Genomic DNA, 23,811 nt, shown 5'->3' with positions numbered 1-23,811 from the left:
GCGTAGAGGGCGGTCGCCAGGGTTCCCGCGGTCGCAATAGGCCGAAGCGGCGCTGAGCTGCGAGGGCCGTCCAACGCTGCTTGCAGCTTTAATTCACTCTTGTTTTTGTTGTTTCCACCCAGTTCGTTGTTTTGAATGTATCTCCTTTGCTTTTTGCCCTGTCCAGTACAAACTGGAACGCTAGACAGGGTGAGACAGAAATGTCAGAGACAACAAGTAATTTTAAGATGGTTCCACTGCTTTCTTGGACCAAAGTCACAGAACCATCTGAAGTATAAGTATCACTGGGAACACTAACAGCTTAATCCTGAATTCCAAAGAGACTGCTTCATCTCTGGGCAAAAGCTGACATGCTAGTACTTCAGTAGACAGTCTGCTTCAGAAGTAAACTCGGATCTTTGTCTGATCTGATACATCCTGCATAGTATCGATCCCAGGAGCTGAGAAATAATATCCTGGTAAGACAATGGGCAACACAGGGAAAGTGCAACCTGAAAGTGCCAAAGTGATACAAATGGTCTAAAATACATAAATCAAATTTGTCACCACCGGAAATAAAACATGATATCTGGAACATGCAAACTGTCATTAGCTTATCTGCCATTATACAAAAACCATCACATGCATGCAGAATCATAGAGTTATACGCTTTTGCAGTTCAAAACTCCACGAGTGCCTGACAGATGTCCATTTCCAGATGGAACAGCAGCTTATGAGAAAGTGGTGTGTCCAGTCTTTTCTTGAAAAGTGAAATAATCAAAACTTTATAAATTAATATGCCATAATATAATTCACACATTTATTAGTTTGAGACAACATAATTTTTGCAGTCTTGAAAACACACGTACAGAGCTTTCTCTTTAGTTCACACACAGCAGAGAACTCAGCAAGAGATGTTGTGGATTGTCTTGGAACGCATCCATCCATCTATTTTCTACCGCTTATCCATGGTCAAGTCACAGAGGCAACAGATCCAGGAGAGAAACCCATATATCTCTTTCCCGAGCAACATTCTCCAGCTTCTCATGGGTTATCCAAAGGCGTTCCAAAGCCAGAGATGATATATAATCGCCTCTGAGGAGGCCAGGGCAAGTTATTTCAAATGCCTAATTGCCTCAAATAAAGGAAATCCTAAAGTATTCTTCGACACTATCAGCTCTCTTGTGTCACCTATCGCTGGAAATCCACATAATTCTACAATTAGTTGTGGTGAGTTCCTGGATTTCTTCATTGATAAGGTCAAAGTAATAAAGGACAGTTTGCCGCCTTGTCATGGTTCCCAGCATTTCGAACCTCCCACTCAGAGCTGGGCCTCATTTCAGTCTGTCACTGTGGAAGACATTTTAACCATTATCAAGAAAATGAAACCGTCCTCTGGTACTTTAGATGTTCTACCTTTTAAACTGTTTATGAGGGTTTTTGATTCCATTGGGCCCTATATTACAAAAATGTTTAACATGTCTTTGCTTAGTGGTGTGTTTCCTCGTCTTTTTAAACATGCCATTGTGGAGCCAAAGTTAAAGAAAACAGGACTGGACTCTTTCGAACTCAAGAATTTCCGGCCAATATCCAAGACCCCTTTCTTGGCCAAAGTCCTGGAAAAGGTGGTCTGCATCCAACTTAGATCATTTTTGCAGGTAAATGATATTTATGACACTTTTCAATCAGGGTATCGTGAGTTTCATTCCACTGAAACAGCCCTGTTGAAGGTGTTTAGTGATATTATGATAGCAGCTGACACCGGTAAATGTTCTGTCCTAGTTTTATTGGATCTGTCATCAGCGTTTGACACAGTGGACCATGGCATCCTGATAAACAGGCTCCAACATTTGGTTGGAATGTCGGGTTGCGTTTTGAAATGGTTCACCTCCTACCTGGTTGGCAGAACTTTTAGTGTGTCAGTGGGAAATGCAGTGTCTGATTCTGCAGAGCTTTTGTGGGGTGTGCCGCAGGGATCGGTCTTGGGACCTGTTCTTTTCCTGTTATACCTACTTCCTCTAAGTAGGGTCATTCAGAAGTTCAGTGAGGTATCCTATCATCTGTACGCCGATGATCTGCAACTGTACTGTTCTTTCAAGCCTAGTGAGCCACATAAACTTCGCACTCTCACCAGCTGCTTGGCCGAAGTGACAAAATGGCTCACTGGAAACAGCCTTTTATTGAACTCTAGTAAGACCGAGACCTTGATTGTTGCTCCAGATAGTGCTGTGCCTGGAATTAAGCAGCATCTTGGAAACTTGAGCTGCACAGTTAAAAGCCACCTGCGTAATTTGGGTGTCTTCATGGATGGAGCAATGTCTATGGAGCAGCATATAAATCAGCTTGTTAGGAATTGTTTTTTACAAATTCGGAACATTTCTAAACTTCGTAAAATGGTGACTTATGGTGAGCTTGAGATGATTGTTCATGCTTTTGTCTCATCGAGACTGGATTATTGTAACAGTCTGTTCACATGTCTTAACAAGAGGGAGTTAATGCGTCTGCAGGTAGTACAAAACTCTGCTGCACGCCTGCTCACTCGCACCCATAGGAGGGAACATATTACACCCATCCTTAAAAGCTTGCACTGGCTGCCAGTATCTTACAGGATGCACTACAAAATCCTGGTACTGACTTTTAGAGCTCTTCATGGACAAACGCCAAACTACATTAAAAACCTCATCCAGCCTTATTTTCCGACTAGGAGCCTCAGGTCGTCCAATTTGAACTTGCTGATGGTTCCTCGGACCTTCTTCAAGACTCGAGGATACAGATCTTTCAAAGCTGTGGCGCCGCGCCTGTGGAATGAGCTACCTTGCACTATTCGATTTCTACATTGTATTGACACTTTCAGGAAACAACTTAAGACCCACTTTTTTAAGATTGCTTTTTAGTGTAATATTATGTTTTATTGTTTGTATGTTGTTTTAATTTATCTTATTTTACATTTGTGCAGCACTTTGTGACCCTGGTCTGTGAAAAGTGCTATAGAAATAAAGCTTACATACTTACTTACTTACAGTGAGTTCTGTGTAACCCAGGTGTTAAATCCCAAATTAGTTTTCCTCTCTCTTCTTAGTCTGTTCTGCCTTTGCATTGTTCTCACAATTAGAAAATCTTACGATACTTCCAATGCAGTGGGTAGTCATTCTCACAAGATTTACTGAACCGTTACGGCCAATCGCTGTGGGTTTTCAGGGGGTCACGTGGGCAGCCGCAGCCTATTGGATGGGCTTATTAACGTGAGTGGAAATATGAGGGACAAACAGAGAGGCATGCTGAAGAGAGCACAGCTGCAGGTCAGTTTAAGTTGTGTGTTTGACGGTTTCATATTGATTCTTTGTGACACTTACTGCACATTTGTTAAAACTATAGGAGTCGGGACCCAAGTTGTGGTGAAAGGGGCATTTGTGTCAGGTATAAACCACAGAATTGGTAAGTGTTTGGAGGCTGTGTGCTAAAGTTAGGTTTGCTGTTAGTTGTATTGATTTCAGTGAGTGGTTGTGTAGCTGCATTTTGCAGCACTGCTGCTGATTCACTAAATGAAGCCTTACTAGCTATTAAAGGAAAATATAGATGTAATTAAAATAAAGTGCCTTGAACAACTTTTTTTTCCACTTTAAACTGGTTCTGCCACTATTTTCTTTTGACTGAAATATTGTATTGTGTATATTTAACTTGCATATCAGCCAATTTATATGATGTATATTTATTAGATTTTAATGAATGTGATTTATATTGTATTGAACCATTTCTATTTATTACATATACATAGTGTAATTGGAATTACTTAAAGTGCAAGTAGTGCTATTTATTTGAATATGTGGGCACACTGGATACAATTTGATCTAAAACATTTAGTTATGTATTTATTATTGAAACATTGGTCCTGTTTTATTGTACAGGCCGTTTTTACCTGTTGACGGCAAGCTAATGGTCCAGGCATCGAGCCTATTTAAAGATTGCAATATTATTGTGAGGATCTGGAATTAACTCCGCCTGTGGGGGCGGCGCCACTAACCTTTTCCTCTCCAGCTGCACCTGATTACACCTGATGAGCAGATCCAGCATTTAAGCCAGATCTTCGCTGGAGCATTAAACCTGCTGGTTAGGATCACAGCCATAGATTCTAACCCTTAAACTAAGACTTCGATAATTTTTCATTGCTATGTGCTTTTTGCTTCAGGTTGTTAACCTCACCTAGATGATCACCGTTTTTGATTGGAACTTACCTGAACCTCGTTGGGACGTGCTTACCTTTGCTGGATCACTGGACTCCTTACCTTCTGGATTGCTGCTGGATCCTCTGCCTTCTCCTCGACGCCACAAACAACCTCTGAACCTGTAAGAAAGAGAAACATTACTCACAAACTCTCCTATTCTGGCAAAGACGAATAATAAGTACCCAAGACTCACCTTACCCCTTCTTGCCTTTCAGACTGCGGTCGATAATCCTCCACTGTATATACCTGCACTTGTAAATAAACTCACTTACTGGATTTCAAGTCTCCGTGTCTGGTTTCGGCTCCGCTCATCAGACTATTACCTGGTTCTTGTCAATTATAGCATGAAGACTTCTGTCCCACCTGCCGGGCTGGTAAGTGGCTCCTTACAGCCTTTGAAGTTTTACCTACTCTGATCATGGCACATTTCCCGACCCCATATTACTTTCACTATTTCAAGTACTTTACTATCTGTTATATAAATTCCAGCCTGGGTTTAATGACTGAAAGGGGTGAGTTGCAGGAAATGACGATAAACTTTGAATGAATTTTTGGGGGTTTTTTGGGTTTATTTATTTATTGTAGCACATATGTGCACTTTGAATTCTGAATGGATATTTGGACAAATTTCACTGTTGTAAAAAGTAAATATTGGTTGACTGTATGTTTTCTCTTACTGTAAATATATGGCACTAAACTGCAAAAATTTTCAGTCTGTGTCCACTCCTAAGACTTGTAACATTCTTCTGATTAACTGGTCTATTGATCCTGTTTAGGGTTTCCTGTTAATAATAATAATAATAATAATAATAATAATAATAATAATAGCAGTGCACTGTTAGAATTATACAGAAATGCTACATCTGGGTCTTGAAATGCAGAATTACAGTTTTACAAATGCCTCGGACAGGGCACCAGATAACACATAGGGGAAAGGATATAATTTAGTGTATTAATTAATTAATCAGTGAATTGATTAGACACTTAGGGTTTTGGGGTTGGGGAGGGTTCTGCTGTCTGCAAGCAGTGGGGCTCTACTGACCCCATTTTAATGCACCTTTAGACTTACACAGCTGCAACCATTGCAACATTTCACACTACCACAGACACGCATGCAACACATGGCCTCCCCCATGTGTCCGGTTTCACCTTCCTACTCCTGTCCTGGTGCCTGCACTGGTTCAGCAAGAGCTAGGGTATTTTAGGGCAGCTGGGGGTTTCTGATGGCATCATTGAGGGGCTGCCTGCGGGTTGCTGCCCCTTTGGTGTGGCTCACACATATCTTATGAAATACAAAAATATGTATATTTTTTTGGAACTGAAAAGAAAAAAAAAATAACTAGAGGATTGGCATAGCAATTTTGTAAGCTGAAAACACAAACAGAAGTTGGTTCACAACATTTAATGGTTACAGTGAGGAAGTGTACGACAGTTTTAGTCAGTAAAATTAATTCAATAGCACAAATATTGCTGATAAAATTCTAACAGGAAGACTGAGTCAGTAGGAGCTTCTGTTTCATCTCTCAAACAGAGGAAGGGCTTGACAATAACTATCTATTCACGGGACTCTTTGAAGCCACATATCTAGTTTTAGCAGTTTTGTGTAAATAGCAGAAGACCATGGCTGTAAACATCAGCAGAGTACACATGCATGCTTATTTGGTATGAAAATATTGTATGACATCATGTGAGTTGTCCACACTGCCTTCACATGAGTACCTAGTATGCAGATGTCAAAGGGGTCTAAAAGGTGGGACACACTTCATTAAGGTGAGTGGCTGGCAGCTCAAGGAAAATACTCTTAGCCAAGGAAAATGCATCATCATCTGGTTCCATTTTTTTATTACAAAAAAGGTAAAGCGAAGTATATTTGCCAGAAAAAAATACCTTATTAAGGATCGGGCCAACAAATAGTTTGCATCACCACTTAAAAGTTCAACACCTGACAAAAATAATGGTGGAGGTGAGAAGAGAACGAGTGGTGTTCTGTGAATCTGCTTCCTGGTTGCTGGTTCCTGTTCTCCCATTGGCTGGTGAATTAATCACCCGCAGCTGCAGAGGATCAGGTTCATCAGAGTGGCTGCATTCCTTAAGGCTGCTTTGTGGATCAGACCAGCGCTGGAGCATTGCTTGCCCTGGGTAAAGCAACTTAGCCTACTGGAGATCTGAAACTTCTCTTGTTTACTCATGTTTTTGTGTCCTGCGTGTACTCTCAGAGTTACCTGTTAGAGCCCTGTCTGATCTGTATCACTGGTCTCCGCCTGAAGATCCCGAAGCCACTCACCCAAGCCTGATTGTAACGCTGCCTGTCTGCCTCCTACGAGAACCTGTTTACTGTGAACACTTACTTCACCATCTGAAACCGGATTACCTGTAAGCCTTCTCCTCCGATCACTACTGGTACCACGCTCCTTCATGCCGATTATTAGCACTCTCCTGCAAGACAAACAACAATCACTAACCGATCTATTATCAACACAACATGCGACCAACAAAACAAATACTCACCACCTGCCTTCCCTACCAGATCCTGGTCCTGGGTCCCCACGAGCACTGAAAATAAAATCACTTACCTTTATGCTGTGTCTCTAGAGTCTGTCTGTCATCGAGCTGCTCACTGTTGACTATTTGATAAATCCTGACAATTCCAACAACATTAATAATGATAGTGAAATCTTCATCACCAATAATGACAATGATACAAAAACTAGTGCCTGTGCCTCCACATCAGGCATACCTGCCAACCATTTCTATTTTGGCAGGACAGGTCCACGTCCCACATAAAGGGGGTGGGTGGACACACAAATGTCCTGCATTTGATAATTGCACACACTGCTGCTCACACTACAAGGGTTGCTACAGCGAGCAAACTCACACAAATAATTTGGCAATTGTTTTATGCAGGATGCCCTTCCTGACCACGAACCTGCAACCTCAGGATTACAAGACCACAGCACTACACCCCTAGGTCACTATAACCGTAACTACAGCTAAACACCCAACTTTACCTCTAAGCACCAAGCTCTAATCAATGCATTTCTGTTATCACGAAACAAATAAACATAGAAAAAACTCTATCAGTCAGTGAAACGTTTAGGTTTGACTTCTGATCCAAATCTGACCACATCATTCCTCTCAATAATTATATAAAATAAAATGAATTGCCCCAGGCTGGTTTCTTAAAAATAAATTAAAAAAAAATGAGCTACTCTTTTCAATGGCTCTTTGAAATGAATGAATAAACAAGATCTGTCTGCCTTCAAAGAGCTGTAAATCCCATCTCTAGGTCTGGGAATATAAAGATCTGAGTATGAACTTGTCAACAACCTAACCGCTCACCAATGAGCACTTTTGGAAAAGACTGGCTCTGTTTGAAGAGTTATCATGAAACGTAAGCTTTTCTTATTTTCAAACACATTTTCAGAGTAGTTGTAGGAAGTGAAATGGCATCTGGTTGTATGTGATGTGAGCCACCATTTGCATGTGATTTTGCTCCTTTTCTTCAGCCTTTTCTTTTTTATGACGATCTTTACGGGTTTTGCTGGCTCGTGACACAAAAGGTTATCTATGCACTCCATTGCAATCTTTATTGCCAAAAGCAAATAAAAATGTGCCCAGGAAAACAAAACTGCCATCATACGTATCGGGTCACACCCATTTCTGTCCAAATCACAGAGACGCTTATTCGCATTGGATTAGCATTATCACAGGACCTCAGAGTTTTAAAAAAATATAGTAGGTAATTTTCACTCTACAAATTACTGACATGGCCGATTTGCACAGGATTAACAACGCAGACAATCTCCATAATTATTACAAATATCACGTAGTTCCTAGGTAAAACTGATCCTGTACGAATAGGGCGAAAGCTTTTCTCAGTTTGCAAAAATGTAGTTGTTGTGAATCCCTATAGTAACTATTAAACTCTGTACAATAACAGGAATTTACTTAGTGAATATTAGATTTTAGTTCCCCTTGAAAGTGTCATCAGTTCCATCTTCCATCTCTCCAGTTTTATGCAACTCATAATTCACTGTGAAAAGCTTTTTTTTATGCCTAAATCTAATGTGTGTGGGATCTAAGCATCATCATCAACAAGAGTCTGGTACCTCCATCCTTAGTTTTCAATTGTTCTGTGAAGGATCAGTGTCACTTGGACTACACTCCACTGTTGACAAAGCTTTTATAACTATCACAACTGTGTTGTTTGATGTGAGACAATGCTTTAAAGCTTCTTTTGCATGACCAAGACCCCAGTGCTAGAACTGTGTTTGAGCTCATAGTAAAAGTACATCAAAATTATGGAGCATATAACAAGATTTCAAATTTATAGTCACTCTTTGTACTGGGAGCCTGATAGTAAGTAGATGTTGAAAAAGCGGTTGCCCTGCAGTATTGTTTTTCCGCTCTCTATCATGCATTTATTCTGCTTGACACATGTATGTGTTTTTCCTTCTTTTAGTTACATAAAAACAGACTTTTCCAGTTAATAGACCATTAGCTCTGCTCTGGGTCTCAGTCAAAAATCTCCCTGGGCTTTTCATTTCACTATTTTCACATGTATGCTTTAAGGGCAAAAAAACCCAGAAAAGAAACTTGTGCTTGTTTTGTTGGGTAATGATAGAAATCTATAGAACTCTTTTACTGCTGCATAGCAAATAAAATCAGAAACCAGCACTAAAACACTGTAGTGCCAGATATGCCACAATGCGGCCTTCTTTCTGCTGCCAAACATGTCAGCTGAGACCACTGACCCTTTGTAAAGTACAGGTTTATAGGAAGGGTAAACTAATTAGTGTTCTTTTCTCATATTAAATTGTTGAAAACTGATGATTTGGCCTTCATGTTGCCTATTGAGTCCTTGAGACTGTGAGTTTGAGAATTGTTTCAACAGAAAATTCCCATTTTATCATTATTTGAGCTGAAACTGCTTTGATTTCATTCCTTTGTTTGGGGCGCACTGCTGTTCTAAAAGCCCTGTGGCAACATCATGTTGTGGTGTTCAGCTATAATTGCCTAGAAAACAAATCTCTTGACGTCTCAGTTTTGTATCGGTGCATTCGGATCTGAAGGTCTCTCATCAGCACTTATTGTGAGCACTGAATAATAAAAGCATCTTAGGTAGTAATCCCATCTGTTTCTGTGAAATTATGTGCAGATGCCTGGCCCTTGTCCCAGTAACTACAGTCAGTGTCAGCTTTAAACCTGCACAGACGAGTGGGTCATTGCATGCATGAATACAGAAGAAGTATTATTGATGGTGTTGATGACCAGCTTACATGATGCCATTTAATTCCTAGTGACACACATTTCTGTCTCCTGATATGAAGTTATTCAGGTCAAACTGGTTTGGACACAGTTTGACCTCTTGTAAAGGTCTTTGGAGTCTTTTTGAATACAGTAAATATAGCAGTGATTGGTGCACTAACATAACCAAGATGTTTCATGTCATGGTTGTTCAAATTTATTTGTCGAAGTAGTGTTTTTATGTGAGTGGGTGCTACTAGTGCTAAAGGGAGCTTCTTACCAAATGCACATTCATCAAAGCAAATTTTAATTGCAGTACAAAACATTTGACAGACAACAAAGCATTTGGGTTATGAAAAAGAAGTCATGAACCAAAGATTTTGGAATTTTATGCTGTAACAATCAATGCATGCTCTTCACACCCCAATGAACACCACAACACACTCAGCTGTCCATTTTTGCCTTTAAAACTTAAAGCCAGATGAACTTGTTCTTATCATGGTCAGGCCTACTGGACAAAGACGGAAAAAGTAGGATATGATTGAGGTTTTGCACAGAAAACTCCTCCAGCTACCTTCTCTGTTGGAGGATGGTGTTTGCTACTCCACAGCAAGGCTAAAACTGATGGTGAAAGTATGAAACCTTCCAGATATAAAGGAACATTCTGTGTATTAGGTCAAGTTCATAGAAACGAATGTGGCAGGACGTAGGTGGAGACTCCACCTTCTGCCAGGGTAATTGCTTGGTCTGCTAATAACATCAGAGGGCGCTCACTATAAAAGCACCTGTGATCGTGTATTGGCACTAGTTGGTTGACACGTCACTCAGCGTTTTTGGGAGTGTGGTCACAGACGCAGCACTACGCGTTTCCAGGTGGCATTGGCTGCGCACAGAGTGCAGGTGAGGTTGGCTTCCTGCGCACCTACAATTGTCCTGACCGTGCAGTTTATATTTTTTTGCACCAACAGATAAGCTTTGGTGTATTCACACTCGCGTTGAGTGAAGTGGCTCCTCTGCCAGTGAACCAGTTTATGCGCTTTCCTGTCTGTGCGGGGGGCGAGGAGAAATTAACCCGATTGGTAGGTGGAATCAGTTGTGATTCTTATTTTAAGGAATTTGTTTTAAACTGTTTCTATTGTTTCTATTGTGGATTATAGATCTGTCCACAGTCACCACTGCCGCTTTGCCGGAATTGAAAAAAAATGCTTCAGACGCCACTCACCCTGCATCCGTTGAAAGTAGTGTCTGACACACCCACGCGCTGATCGGAGAGAGGGGGGCGACTGCCCCTGTTTAGTACCGGCTCGTGCGCTGCCGGCTGCGACTGGACTTGTTCTTAAACCATTTTTTATTGTATTTTTATACTTGTATTTTATTAGTATCGGGAGTGTATTTTTTTTATTTATTCTCTTGCTCTGCAGGTTGGCGACGGACGTGCATGTGCCCTGGATGGTGGCGTCCCCTTTTTTTGTGTGTGTGATTGGAGTGATCAGCACAGACAGGTGGAGGGATTCACTTGTGAGTTCACGAGTGGTTATTGTGATTCTAATTTGGGAGCCTCCCATCCAGGACCTAGGTAAGCCTCGCCAACTTGTTCTTTTTATAAATAGTCATTTTAATCACCTACTTTGTTTTAATAAACTTTTATTAACTTGAAACCTTCTCTTCTGCTTATTGCAAACAAACTTGTTAATTGAGTTCCTGGTTGAAAGTCCCAGGTGGCGTTGTGGGTAATCAAATCCTAATATCATTGTGTAACTTTAATGCTACCGTCTGCCACACAAGCATGTGCAAACATGATACCTGTGGTTGTAGTTTTAGGCTATCATGGTAGCATAGCATTGAGTCATGCCAGGGTGGGGTCTGAAGCATGGTGCACAGGCAGGTGTAGTACGGTTATAGGAATGTGCTGCTGGTGTGTAGCATGTGGTGAAGGTGCAAGAAAAAGTCTTGTGGAGGCAGAAAAGAGAAGAGAAAACCTGTTTGCGTACTAAGTCTTAGCAGTATAATGACTTGCTTTCAAACTGAAATAGGCTTTCCAAATTTGCTGTGAGCCAATCTTTATCTGATAGGTTGAGTAGGATCTGGGTAGGAATGAGCAGTGATGTTTGAATATTTAATATGTAGTTATAATAGAAAAATTCAACAAATCTATGCAAACATCACCGCATTTTTTTTTTCTTTCTTTAACTGGTACCTGGTAGTGACAAGCTAAGCTGTTCCCTAACTACCACAATGCTTTTCCATACATTGTGCTTTTTATCAATACAATGCAGGCACACACACGTAAGTGTGTGGGTGTACGTGCGTGTCAACATCAAAAAATGAAAAAAAAACAACAACTTTGAGTGTTCAGTCTATTATTGTGGTTTATTAAAAAAATAAAACTTAAAGTGGCTGCTTAGTGTTGATTAAGACAAAAAAATTATTTTTGCATGAATTGCCCATCCTTGCTCTGCATTGGACATACAACTTGTCAAGGGTGTACCACGTCTCTCGCACAGTGACCACTGGAGATAAGCACCAGGTGCCCTACAGCTTTGAATGGAAAAGCAGGTAAAAAAAATGGATGAATGGATCTCTAGTTGTCAAAAAAGTAGTGTGGTTGTCATCATAGGTGAAGGGCACCTTGGCTTGAACAAAATATGAACATCAAATTTAAATTGTCATCGTAAATAGTATAATTTTTAATCCGAAGTTCAGAGTACCAAGTTGAAAAGATACACAAAAAACAGAATTAAAAAACAAACTCTTATTGTGAAAGGGAGTGTAAATCAGGTACTGTAAGTGGAAATCTGAAGGGAGTTTAATGGTGGAATTTATTATAGGGTAACACCTGTTGTTGATAAGTCATGACTATTTTATGACTTCTATTCCAAGTGCCATGGGTTCTCACAGAATGAACTTGTTTACTGTAGTGATGTTGAATTTTCTCCTCATGGGAACCAGACTGATTTGCTTTTCCCTAGCTCTTCGTTCAAGTCCAGTGTTTCAGTATCTTTAATATAAGCTCCTGTGTTGAGTTTGGGGGCCGGAGCTTTGATTCTGAGCTTCCCGTTCAGACCTAGGACTCTGATATTAATTGTTGATTGTCTTTAAGGCTCTCTGTATGTCGTGCACCATACATAAAAAACCTGTTTGAATGATTTCATCTAACATTACCTGGAAATTATTTTTCTGCCACGACAGGGTAAAACAACAAACCTGTTATTGTAAATGTGTTATACTCACCACCAATTGGTGATCAGTTGACAGCTCCGATCCTCTCTTCATCCAAGTGTCCAAAACATACAGTTGCAGACCAGACAATACAACTAACATATTTTCTGCACTATAGGGTGCACTGGATTAAAAGAGGCATTGTCAATGAATGATCCATTTTCGAACTTTTGTCATATATAAGGCGCACTGGACTATAAGGCGCATTAGGTAAACGTAAAGTATAAACACTGTGCGCAGAGCCCTGCGCAACTATAACTAAGCCTTAATGCTTTATAGTTTACCAAAGTCGTACTAAAACATTACGACTTTTTACATATATAAGGCACTCCGGATTATAAGGCATACTGTCGTTTTTTGAGAAACTTGAGGGCTTTTTGGTGCACCTTATAGTCCATAAAATATGGTACAAAGTATATCATTGATCTGTGGCCTAGGGTGTCCTGGCACCAAGTGAGCTTACGGACACCCCTATGTTCAAAGATGGTGTTCATTATGGGCAAACCGGGACTAGCACAGAAGTCCAATACCAGAACAAAGCTCTGGTTCAGATTCCCCCAGTCACACCCCTCCAGGTTACACTGTCATTACCCAAATGGGCTTTGAAGTCCCCCTGCAGAATAAGGGAGTTCCCAACCAGAGCACCTTTCAACATCCCAGCTAAGAACTCCAAGAAAGCTGGGTACTCTGAACTGCAGTTTGGCGCATAGGCACAAGCAATAGTTAGAGCTCATCCCTCCACCCAAAGGTGCAGGGAGGCTACCCTCTCATCCACTGGGAAAATCTCCAACACACAGGCACCAAGCCGGGGGACTATAAGTAGTCCCACACTAGCCTGGCATCTCTCACCATGTGCAACTGCAATCTAGAATAAGGTCCGTTAGGTTCCAAAACCCACACTGTGCAATGAGGTGGTGTGCCCAACTATATCTAGTCAGTACTGCTCAACCTCACACAAACTCAGGCTCCTTCTCTACCAGAGAGTTGGCATTCCATGTCCCAAGAGCCAGCTTCAATAAGCTAGGGCCAAAGCACCCTTTGGTTCCCAGAAATAGCTCTTTTCACCTGATGTACCCATGTAGATCATTTGGACTGAGCTTGACCAGGCCCCATGGGTCCAGGCCCGGTCACCAGACCCTCGCTGATGAGACCCTCCCCCAAGGTCTGGCTCCTGGGTAAGGCTTACGGAAGCACCTTTCAACACCTCAGCTATCGGCGGGCACTTGCCCTTACCAGCATTGCTCCTAGAACCATTAAGGCACACTAACTCCTCCACTATGATATGGTAGTGATTTACAGAGGAACACAAAAATGTCTCAAAATACATATTGTGACACTGTAAGTAGATGTCACTGTCCCAGTGCTGTATTATTTGTTAAGTTTTGCATACAGTAGCTTATTTTTTCTAACAAGACCGTTTTCAGTTGATCCTTCCACACATTCAGTTCAAGGTCTGGTAAATGCTGTTTTCATTGAGAGGAGAATTTACAGCCTTGAAAGTTGGCTCCTTAAAAGTGCTATTAGAATTTTCCTGGTTTGTTTTTGATTGATGCATCAGAAAGTTTTACCCACAAAATGCAACTTGTAATTGAGTTCAAAGGTGAGCCTACTTGATAAAATTGGGATACAGAAAACTGCCCTGGTCTGGCATTGTATCCTTCTATTTTGGTGCTGATTAATGTTGTGTAAGAAAAATGTTTTAGCAAAATGTATTTTTCAGTATACACCAGACAAAGAAAGAACATGATCGCAAACAGGGTTTTTGTAATTTGTCCTTCAGAGCCGAATGTTAATGTGCTTTGAATCTACTCAGTGCCTGATGAAAAAGACTGAAAGGTTAATTAAATTAGTTTCCTTGCTTACTTGACCCTGCTTTTTTTTTTTCTTTTTTTTTCGATTAGATATAAACATGCAGGATTTATTTAGGTTGGATCATTTTGATGTAACATTCAATTACCCAGAATGCCCCTGCAGACAAACATGAGTAAAAAGTTGAATTATACAAAATTCAAGAAATTACTACCCATATCTATGCACACACAATCACAAATTCCAGTGTAAAACTTTTGAAATAACAGCAAAATGTTGGAAATATTGTCAATAATGTGCAGAAGACCTTTTGCTATTTTCAGATTTTCAGTAAAAATGGGGGTACAATTGGTTTGTTTAAGCACCATGATGCGGACATGAGCGATTCTGAATAGATTAAAAAGTGTAACAAATTAATTAGTATTTTATGTTAATAAAGCCCTGTTGAGGAATGAAAAGGCAAAACTAAGTGCAGTGCCTGCACAGTTTACGGCATCCACAAAAGAGAAACACAACTTATGCAAGTGTCACACAGTGGAAATTGTTTTTATTTTGTAAAGTGTGATTTTTGTAAATAGTTTATTGTTGCGCATTTTTCTTTGTAAATAGTTTATGGTTGTGTATTTTTTTGTTATTGTATGTTATATTCTTTTTTATCCACTGTGGACTCAGAAGGATTAAAGGCTGATGCTGGTCACCTGTGTAGTGGTGGGCGTGTCAGGAAGCAGCCTATTAGCACGCATCATGGACCTGTCAGAGACGCTGGTGGAACATTTAAAAAAGGACGGGTTTGACATTCAAAAAAGAGAAGGGAACCAAGCGAGTCGATTACAGCCGGGTGTGGTGTGTGGCACAATGGAAGAGCCGAATCGATTGGGTGGCTCTGCGGTTGACTGCAGCGACGACTACAATCAGTGGAAAATGACGCGTTGGACTGTCAGCAGGAAGAGGTGGAACTCTTCCCTTATCCATGAGTTCTGTTTTCCACTGATATCCGCTGGGAGCCTCGTGGAGGGCTTGTAGAAGACCGGCGGGTTCTTTCGTTTGGACAATGCTTCTGGTTAGGGTTGTCTGTGCCTCACAGGAGGACAGCGCGGTGACATGGAGGAGCGAGCGGGGCAACCAGAGCGTGCTGCAGAAGAATAAGACTTTTTATCCCCTTTGGGAATAAAATTGTATCAAAATTCAGATGTCGGTTTCCGTGGGTTCTGATTTACTGGTTCCCTCCTTGTTGTCTGTGAACCTGTTGATAGCACCAGATTATATTAGCCTGGTGCCACACAAGTGGGACCTTCTGAATTGAAAGGCAGTGTTTGGAAGTAGTTAAGCTTTTATGCACTTAAGGGAAAAATGGCATTCACAGGAGTCACACTATATGCAAGTTGTGTACAGTTGCCACTGCAAACTAGAAAACCATCAAGCAACATCAAAGGTAAGTTGGAAAAGGCAAAGCAGATTATAAAGTCCATTAATACTTTTATTGCAAAGGATTTGCATCCACATTCAACACAGCTATTCCCACAATTTATAACAGAACTAAATACAAAAGTTTTGGAAACACTGAAAAATATGGGTAAGATTCTAACATTTGATGCATGGATATCCATTGCCACATAATTTTGTTGCTGTACTCAGCATTTCGACTCCTGTTGTTGTTTTAGTTCCAATAATACTTTTTGAATGAAAACTATTTTGTATTGCAGTGTAGAACAAAATTTTGGGCTTTCTTTTAGGTCCGAGAGATTTTACGCTCAGAATTTTTCAGTTTTATTTTTTTCAGGGTCTCACATCTGTGGAATTCGGGATGCCTTCTTTTACACAAAGGGACTTAAGATGAATGTTAGCCTTTGGCTTCATGTGTGATTATGGATGCATAATCCCCCCCCACCCCCCCGACCCATAGTCAGCAATCCAGACATCATGAAAACATTTCAATATTTTCATTCAAATCAAGATGTTTTCCCAGCCACAAACTGCCTTACCCTCTCTGCATTGACTTCCTGTGACTGGCAGAATACAATACACAATCCTTCTCATTACAGTAACAACAGTAACAGGTAAAACAAACCTGAGTGAAGTTGCTCCCCCCACCTTCTTCAAATCAGACGAAATTGGTGTCAAATGTTTGTGTTACATTTGTGCTGGTTTGTGCAGCAAAAATTTTTGCACGTTTGGTTCTATTCTTATTTTTTGTATTTCAAAAGTACAGTTTGTCTAATAGCACCCTCTAGTAATCAGAAGCTAAAATACAGGTCACCAAGTTTGTTTTGGGGGGTGTTATACCGGGGGTCGGCAACCCGCGGCTCTAGAGCCGCATGCAGCTTTTTGGCGCTGCCCTAGTGGCTTCCTGGAGCTTTTTCAAAAATGTTTGAAAATGGAAAAAGATGGGGAAGAGAAATATATTTTTTGTTTTAATGTATGCCTCTTTTACACGGACCATAATTCAGAAGTCCTGCTCTACTCCGCTCTACTCGGCTCGGCTCTATAAAGAATGCATCCTGTTCACACCGGCAAAGGAACGCCTCCTCGTGTTGCGGGGGGTGGGGGCGGGCCGCGGTGCAGGGGGTGCGCTACCGAAACTTGGCGCAAGTTGTGTAAACAACAAAAGCGTTATGGACAAAGTTGGCCCTGTGTTGTTGCTGTTTTTTAAACTTATGGGGATTCTCCTATGACTTCAGGAAGTGAGGCGCAGTGGAAGAAATGCTCTGGATGCTGCGATTGTTGCATGGAGTAGGACAGCTGTTATCTGCCGGAGATTTCAGGCTTTACAGCGCCTTCAGCTGGGGGACAGACGGCATAAGGGTAAGCAGGGTAAGCTAACGCTGTTGTTTATATTCCTACCGTTCGCTCTTTATGCTTGCACCTGGTCACACCCACGATCAATGAGTGAACAGGAGCTAAGCTTGCTCCGCCCACGAAGCAGGGCCGACCCGGCTGGCCCGACTCCGAAGCAGCTATATTAGCTATATTAGTAGCCTATCAGATAGGCTAATATAGCTAATAAAGATATATACAGCATGTGTTGCCTTCATTATATAAGGCTTTTAATTTTTTGCAGCTCCAGACATATTTGTTTTTTGTTTTTTTGGTCCAACATCGCTCTTTCAACATTTTGGGTTGCCGACCCCTGGGTTATACCAACCTGTTCATTCTAAAGATCTAGTTCCAAAGCAATTTCTTCCAGGCTGTAAATAAATTATTCATGATAATATTTAGCACATAAAATTTGAAATAAATTCACAGTTCCAACATGAACAGATGTTCATTGACCGTTGATGACCCATGGAAACCTTTCTATTTATGTCTTCAGAATGATAGCGGCACAAATGTAGCCGAGTTGATTGACACACATTTCGTCTGATTTGAAGAAGGTGGGGGGGCTGGTTGACCTTTCGTGACCTCTAGAAATATTTCTTAATATCTTTAAAATGATAGCGGCACAAACGAAAATTTTTGCTGCACAAAATAGCACAAACTTTTGACACAAAATTCGTCTGATTTGTAGAAGGTGGGGGGGGGGGGCAACTTCACTCAGGTAGGTAACAATGGTTGCTGACATTATTAATGTACAAAACGACACATTTCAACTTAACTCAACTCTGTTTATATAGCATTTAATATTTGCAGCAGTAACTCACTGTGCTTAACAATGCAAAAAAGGACTAAATATAATATAAAACAAAAAAGTATACATAGCTAACACAATTAATAGAAGAGCAAATACAATAAAAAAACAAAAGCTATAAATTTAAAGGTAATAACAATTTAATAAAAACAAATATTAAAAGTAAATGCATACATGATCAAACAAAACAAAGTAACAATGAATGTGAAAATTAATGATTAAAAATAAGGTCAGTCAAATAAATACATTTTCAGCTTATTTTAACGGCAGAAAGAGTGCCAGCATTTTGTACAGAAGCAGAGAGTTGATTCCAGAGGAGCAGAGCCTGAAAACTAAAGGCTCTCCCTCCATTCTAGTTTTAGAGATTTGTGGAACACTAAGAGATCTGTAAGCTGGGAGCAAAGTGTTGTAGTCAGGCTGTAAGGGACAATTAGCTGCTTTAAAAATGCTGGAGTGAGGACAGTGCTTTATATGTAATGAGAATTGTGTATTGTATTAGAGGAGATTATAGAATAAGTCTTGGTCAAAGATTAGACTGAGGTTTTTGACAGAGGTACTAGAGGCTATTGTAATTGTAAAGGTGCACGTTATAAGATGGATAAGTGAGGAGTTATTAAAAGTTCATAAATTTTAAACCTTGGGGCACCACCCTCAAAAGAGGGACAAATTCTATAAATCTAGGATTTATGTGTTCAGTCTCAATAAGTTACCCTAAACAATGAATTCTTCGCATTGGAGTAATATAATTTCATTAAAACACACACACACAACTAAATTAAGTTTTGTACCGTTTATGTGATGTTTATTGTAACAACACTGTTATAGGTATCTACAAAAAATCTAGAGAAACAAACCCTTTAATTTTACAAAGATTTACTTTTTTTCTTTACTTTTATCTTATTCTCCTTTCTCCTTCTTTGTAATATTAAAAACCTAGCACAAGTTATGGCAGGTTGTGAATAATATTGGAATGTTCAAACTTGGTACCATAATATTGACTCACTGGTAACATTCATGTTTTGAAAAATGTGCTACTGGCAGAATAACTTTCAGTTTAAAAGCCAAACAGTGCTGTCGTTCAGTCAGCAATGTCTCATGTTTTCCACTGGTACCTACCTCTTCTGGTAGGTTAATGTAGTTGTGTTTTATTAAATTTGTCCTTGTGTTTAGTGATTTATTGATGTGGTTTGCACTTCGGGGCCACCGTAGGGCACAATATTATCACAATTTAAAATGATGATTGCAGGGCAGAAAATAACTTTCAACAGGTTAGAAAATGCACATTTAATTATATAACTTTTTAATCCATCAAAGGAGGCAATGTGGCACTTCCTTTTTAACCCTAAAGGACTGTGGTTATTTTCTTTGATGCCTGTAGGAACCAGAATTTACACACAGTTAAGCATAAACAGATGCTTGGTGTGTTCTGTTCTCAGAACGTAATTTTCTTCAAACAACAACAGAATTGACAGTGGTTGGTAGCTGTTTTCAGAGTCAGGAAGTCTGAAAAGCTTTCTTTTTAAGGTGAGGGTTTGAGGGTTTCAGTGTTCTGTGTCCTTAAATAACCACCTTTTTTAGTGGCAGGCAGGACCAATTGGGTTCAGCTGTTCCCCATGACAGATTACCCTCAGTATATAAGGTTGAGCTGAACCAGAAGTCATCATTGAGAATGTGAAAGGTAATAGATGTAAGGATGGAAGCTGAAGAGAAGAAGTAGTAATAACACATCTGAAAATTTGCCATGCAGGTCTTAATAGTTCTCTTTTCCATATAGGAAAACATGAACATGGGGTTGTAATCATTGTAATCAGTTGCAAACTGTTGAGCATCTCTGTGGTGGCCAATCCATGTATGAAAATGAGGTCTCATGTTCCCTGAACCACTCTTTCACAATTCAAGCCCAATAAATCCTGTCATTGTCATCTTGGAATATGCCCGTGCCATCAGGGAAGAAAACATCCATTGATGGAATAACCTGCTCATTCAGTATATTCAGGTAGTCAGCTGACCTTTGACCTCATTCTTTGAGCACATCCTGTTGCTGAACCTGGACCTGACCAACTGCAGCAACCCCAGATCATAGCACTGCCTCCACAGGCTTGGACAGTAGGCAACACTTCACCTGCCTCTCTCCTTACCCTGATGGTTCCATCACTCTGGAACAGGGTCAATCTGGACTCATCAGACCACAGGATCTTTTTCCATAGCTCCAGAGTCCAATCTTTATGCTCCCTAGCAAATTGAAGCCTTATGCTGGTGTAGATTTTCAGTCATGCATGCCATGGCAAATTCAAAAGAGGTTAAAAAACAAAAACAACTGGACTTCTATTCTGTAGTTGGGAAGGACACCCTAGGAATAGTGTGGGAGTTTGAGAAAATGTCAAGACAGCTTGCAGACTACAGGAACCATCTTTGTTTTAGTTTGAGATGCAGACAGGAAAGACTCATCCCTAGCAGTATAAAACTCAACTCCACAATCAAAGGACATAGAGCAGAAGGAATACTCTGAAAAGCCCAACACAAGCTGCTTAGTGAAAGAATTAGACAGATGCACTTCACCATTGAAGCTCTCTCACACAAAATTGATCAGACCCACCAGAACCTGTCTACTCTTCTTCCTCTGCCCCTGATAGAAGAAGTTTCTACTTTTGTTGAAAAGGCCCAACTATCACAGCATCAGAAGAACAACGAACGCCAACAAGGTAAGTTCTCTAAACTACAACAGAGAGCTGTTTCCTCATCACCAGGCGAGATCAGGTGGATGTCACTAACTCCAACATTCAGGACCAGTGGGTTAGATATTTGTCAGACAGGACCCTGACACAGCCAGAGAAGGACGTGCTGGCGAAAGGACTTAATTTTGCAATCTCTCCACAAGAAATGCCTGTTGTGGAACTCATCACTTCCACTGAATCCACTATTAGGAACAACAACTTAATGGAAACGGAGGCAAAAGAACTCAGACTGAAAATAACAGCAACCTTCTTCAGTGCCAAGCCACCTCCTTCAAACCTCTCACCACAGGAAAGAAAAGCTGTAACATCACTCAGCCAGGACCAGAACATCACCATTTTACCAGCTGACAAAGGAAGATGCACCGTAGTCCTTAACACTTCTGAGTACCAGGAAAAAATATCAACATTACTGAGTGACAGCACCACCTATGAGACCCTGAAGAGGGACCCAACCAGCTCTTACAAAAAGAAGGTCACGGATTACCTGCAAAAACTGGAAAAGGACAAAACTATCAATCGATCTTTGTACTACAGATTATACCCGGGGGAAACCACTCCCTGCCTGTATGGACTCCCTAAAATACATAAGGAAGGAACACCTCTCAGACCCATCGTCAGCAGCATGAACTCAGTGACATACAATATTGCAAAACATTTGGCTGGTATTTTAAAAACATAAAGACAAATTCAGTGTCCTTCTTGTTTGTTGTAAATAATATGATGAAAGTTCCCTGCAATGAACAATTTCACCCTGCAGTTGTTGAGTTCTGATAAATGAGAAGTTTAATCTCAAGATGGAAATGCCCATTTGCTACACCTGCCTGGATGCTCTCGGGGACACTCATTAGAACTCTCTTTCCTGCCAGGTTTTGTGTTAGATTTGTTGCCCTTGGCCTTGGTGCTCTGACAGTTTTTCGGACTTAATTGTTTTCCTGGTCTTTCCTTCCAGGTTCCCCATCACCTACCCAACTCAGAATGAACGTTTTGTTTTTTGAACGTCAGGAGACATCCCTTAGTGAGGAGGTACTGTCATGATCTGGTTTTTGTTTTGTCTTGGTTTGTTCTTTTTTTGTTGTTGTTGTTGTTATAGACTCATTTTGTTTTATTACGATATTCCTTGTGTTTTCTTTTGGATGCTTTCTTGTTTTCCTGTTTCATCTCCGTATCATTCACCATTGCATTCCCTGTGAGTCAGTTCTTTTTCTCATTACTCACCTGTTCCTCATCTGCCAATCAGCCTAGCTCCATCCACTTGTTCCTCATCTCTCCTAGTACTTTACTCCCAGTTCTCACCTAGTCGTCAGTCTGTCATACTATTTATTCTCCTGCCTGTTCCCTGTGTGCTTCTTTTTGTTTAGTTTATTCTGATATTTTGTTTGCTGCCCAGGCCACCCTTTTATTTTTAATTTTTTTTTTTTTTTTTTTTTGTGAATTCTGTACTTTTGTAAACCTACATCCTTGGGTCCATCCTTGACATGTACAGGTGTAAGTTAACTCAGTGCCAAGATGGAAAGGCATCAACTATGACCTTAGATAAGCAACTAATATTACCCATTAATCTACTATTATTACCCATCATTATGGGTCAAGTCAGGTTTATATAATAATAATAATAATAGGAGGGGTGTAATGGTACATATATTTGTACCGTGATGGTTCAGTACAGACATTTTGGGCAGGTAAAGTCAACTGACGACAAATACATCAGTCACATGTGATAATTGCTCCCAGAGTGGGAGCACGTTTGATGTGACTGCATTTTGCTAATGTCAACAACAGAAAAAAAACAGAGAAAGATAAAGATCTAAAGACTCTACATAAAAAGACCTGCCTGTTTAACTGAAATAAGCTGTGTGAAAAATCTGCTGTGGACAACTAGATCACAGACAGCTGCAGCAAAGGGAGACAAGAGGTGCAGATATGAGATGCAGCTTGATTATTATGCTTTGAAAAATACTGTGCCGTGTCATTTTCTCACAATAGCACTCAGCTAACTGAATGTTTTATATTTTATCTTTTCACATTGGGAGATGTTATTTAGTTCTGCATTGCTTCGTATTTTGCTTGAAGTTTGGGTCACATAATTAATCCTCCTGTGGCCTTCGGGTCAAATGGACCCAAAGTTACAAGTGCTTCTCTTCCTCTCTTCAGTTACGAGGGCTTCAGAAGGGTTAAAGAAAACACTCCCTAGTTTTATTTTATCTTTTAGTAATATTTACTTAAGAGATACCTTTCTAGAGTTTATCAGATTTTCTGTTTTACACATGACCTGTGTGTTACTCTTTATTCTTCAGATTGAATATAAAATAAGACTAAATTATGACTTTTTATTCGATAATGAACTTACCAGTAGAGAAATCCTGCTTTTGGGACAGTTGTATGTTTAAAAAAATATTGTCACTTAGGCATACCATTACACCTCTAATAATTTTACTTTTCATTTATAATGCACTTTACATTTTCAAAGAAAATCTCAAACTGCTACAAATAAAAATACAACTAGAGGAATTTGCATTTCCTGCAAAAAAAAGCAGTCTGAGAGCTGAATGATTTTGCTGAAAGCTGCTGAAGAAATTGAAACTGAGCTGAAATCTTACAATCGTTGAATTGTCAATGACAGTTGAATTTGAATGGTTGAAGTTTTAGCAGAGAACAGTTCAAACACTGCTGAAATTCGCTGAAGAAGTTGTAAGATGAACATTAGCTGACGATTGAATGTTCAAATTTGGAAAAAGAAAAAGAAAAAAGCAGAAAAAGAACAGTTGCATTTGTGGATGGTGTGAAGTTATATAAAATGTTATATAAAAGTTATATAAAATGTAAGAACATGAAGTTTCTTTTTACCAGAGTTCAGAGCCCAGAAACAATGTAAAGGATAATAGCAGATCATAGAGAACACATGATGAGATGATGTCATGAAATCCAGGAAGCGGCTCTCCACGAGGAGAATGGAAAAACACTGACATGGAAAAGT

At 40.1% G+C, this 23,811-nt stretch overlaps 1 long non-coding RNA gene and 1 pseudogene across 1 annotated transcript; both read left to right on the top strand.

Moving 5' to 3' along the window:
- Positions 1–3,334: 3,334 nt before the first annotated feature.
- LOC119617051 lies at positions 3,335–4,532 on the top strand. Its single transcript, XR_005233217.1, has 4 exons — positions 3,335–3,414; positions 4,015–4,086; positions 4,166–4,323; positions 4,418–4,532. It is a non-coding gene; the product is annotated as an uncharacterized LOC119617051 (long non-coding RNA).
- Positions 4,533–20,374: 15,842 nt separating this feature from the next.
- On the top strand, positions 20,375–21,518 carry LOC108250830 (annotated as a pseudogene).
- The last annotated feature ends 2,293 nt before the right edge of the window (positions 21,519–23,811 follow it).

This window comes from Kryptolebias marmoratus, linkage group LG5 (genome assembly GCF_001649575.2).
Source record: "Kryptolebias marmoratus isolate JLee-2015 linkage group LG5, ASM164957v2, whole genome shotgun sequence".
Classification (NCBI taxonomy): domain Eukaryota; kingdom Metazoa; phylum Chordata; class Actinopteri; order Cyprinodontiformes; family Rivulidae; genus Kryptolebias; species Kryptolebias marmoratus.
Note: the sequence above shows the minus strand (reverse complement) of the source record. Positions and strands in the feature narration are given on the sequence as shown.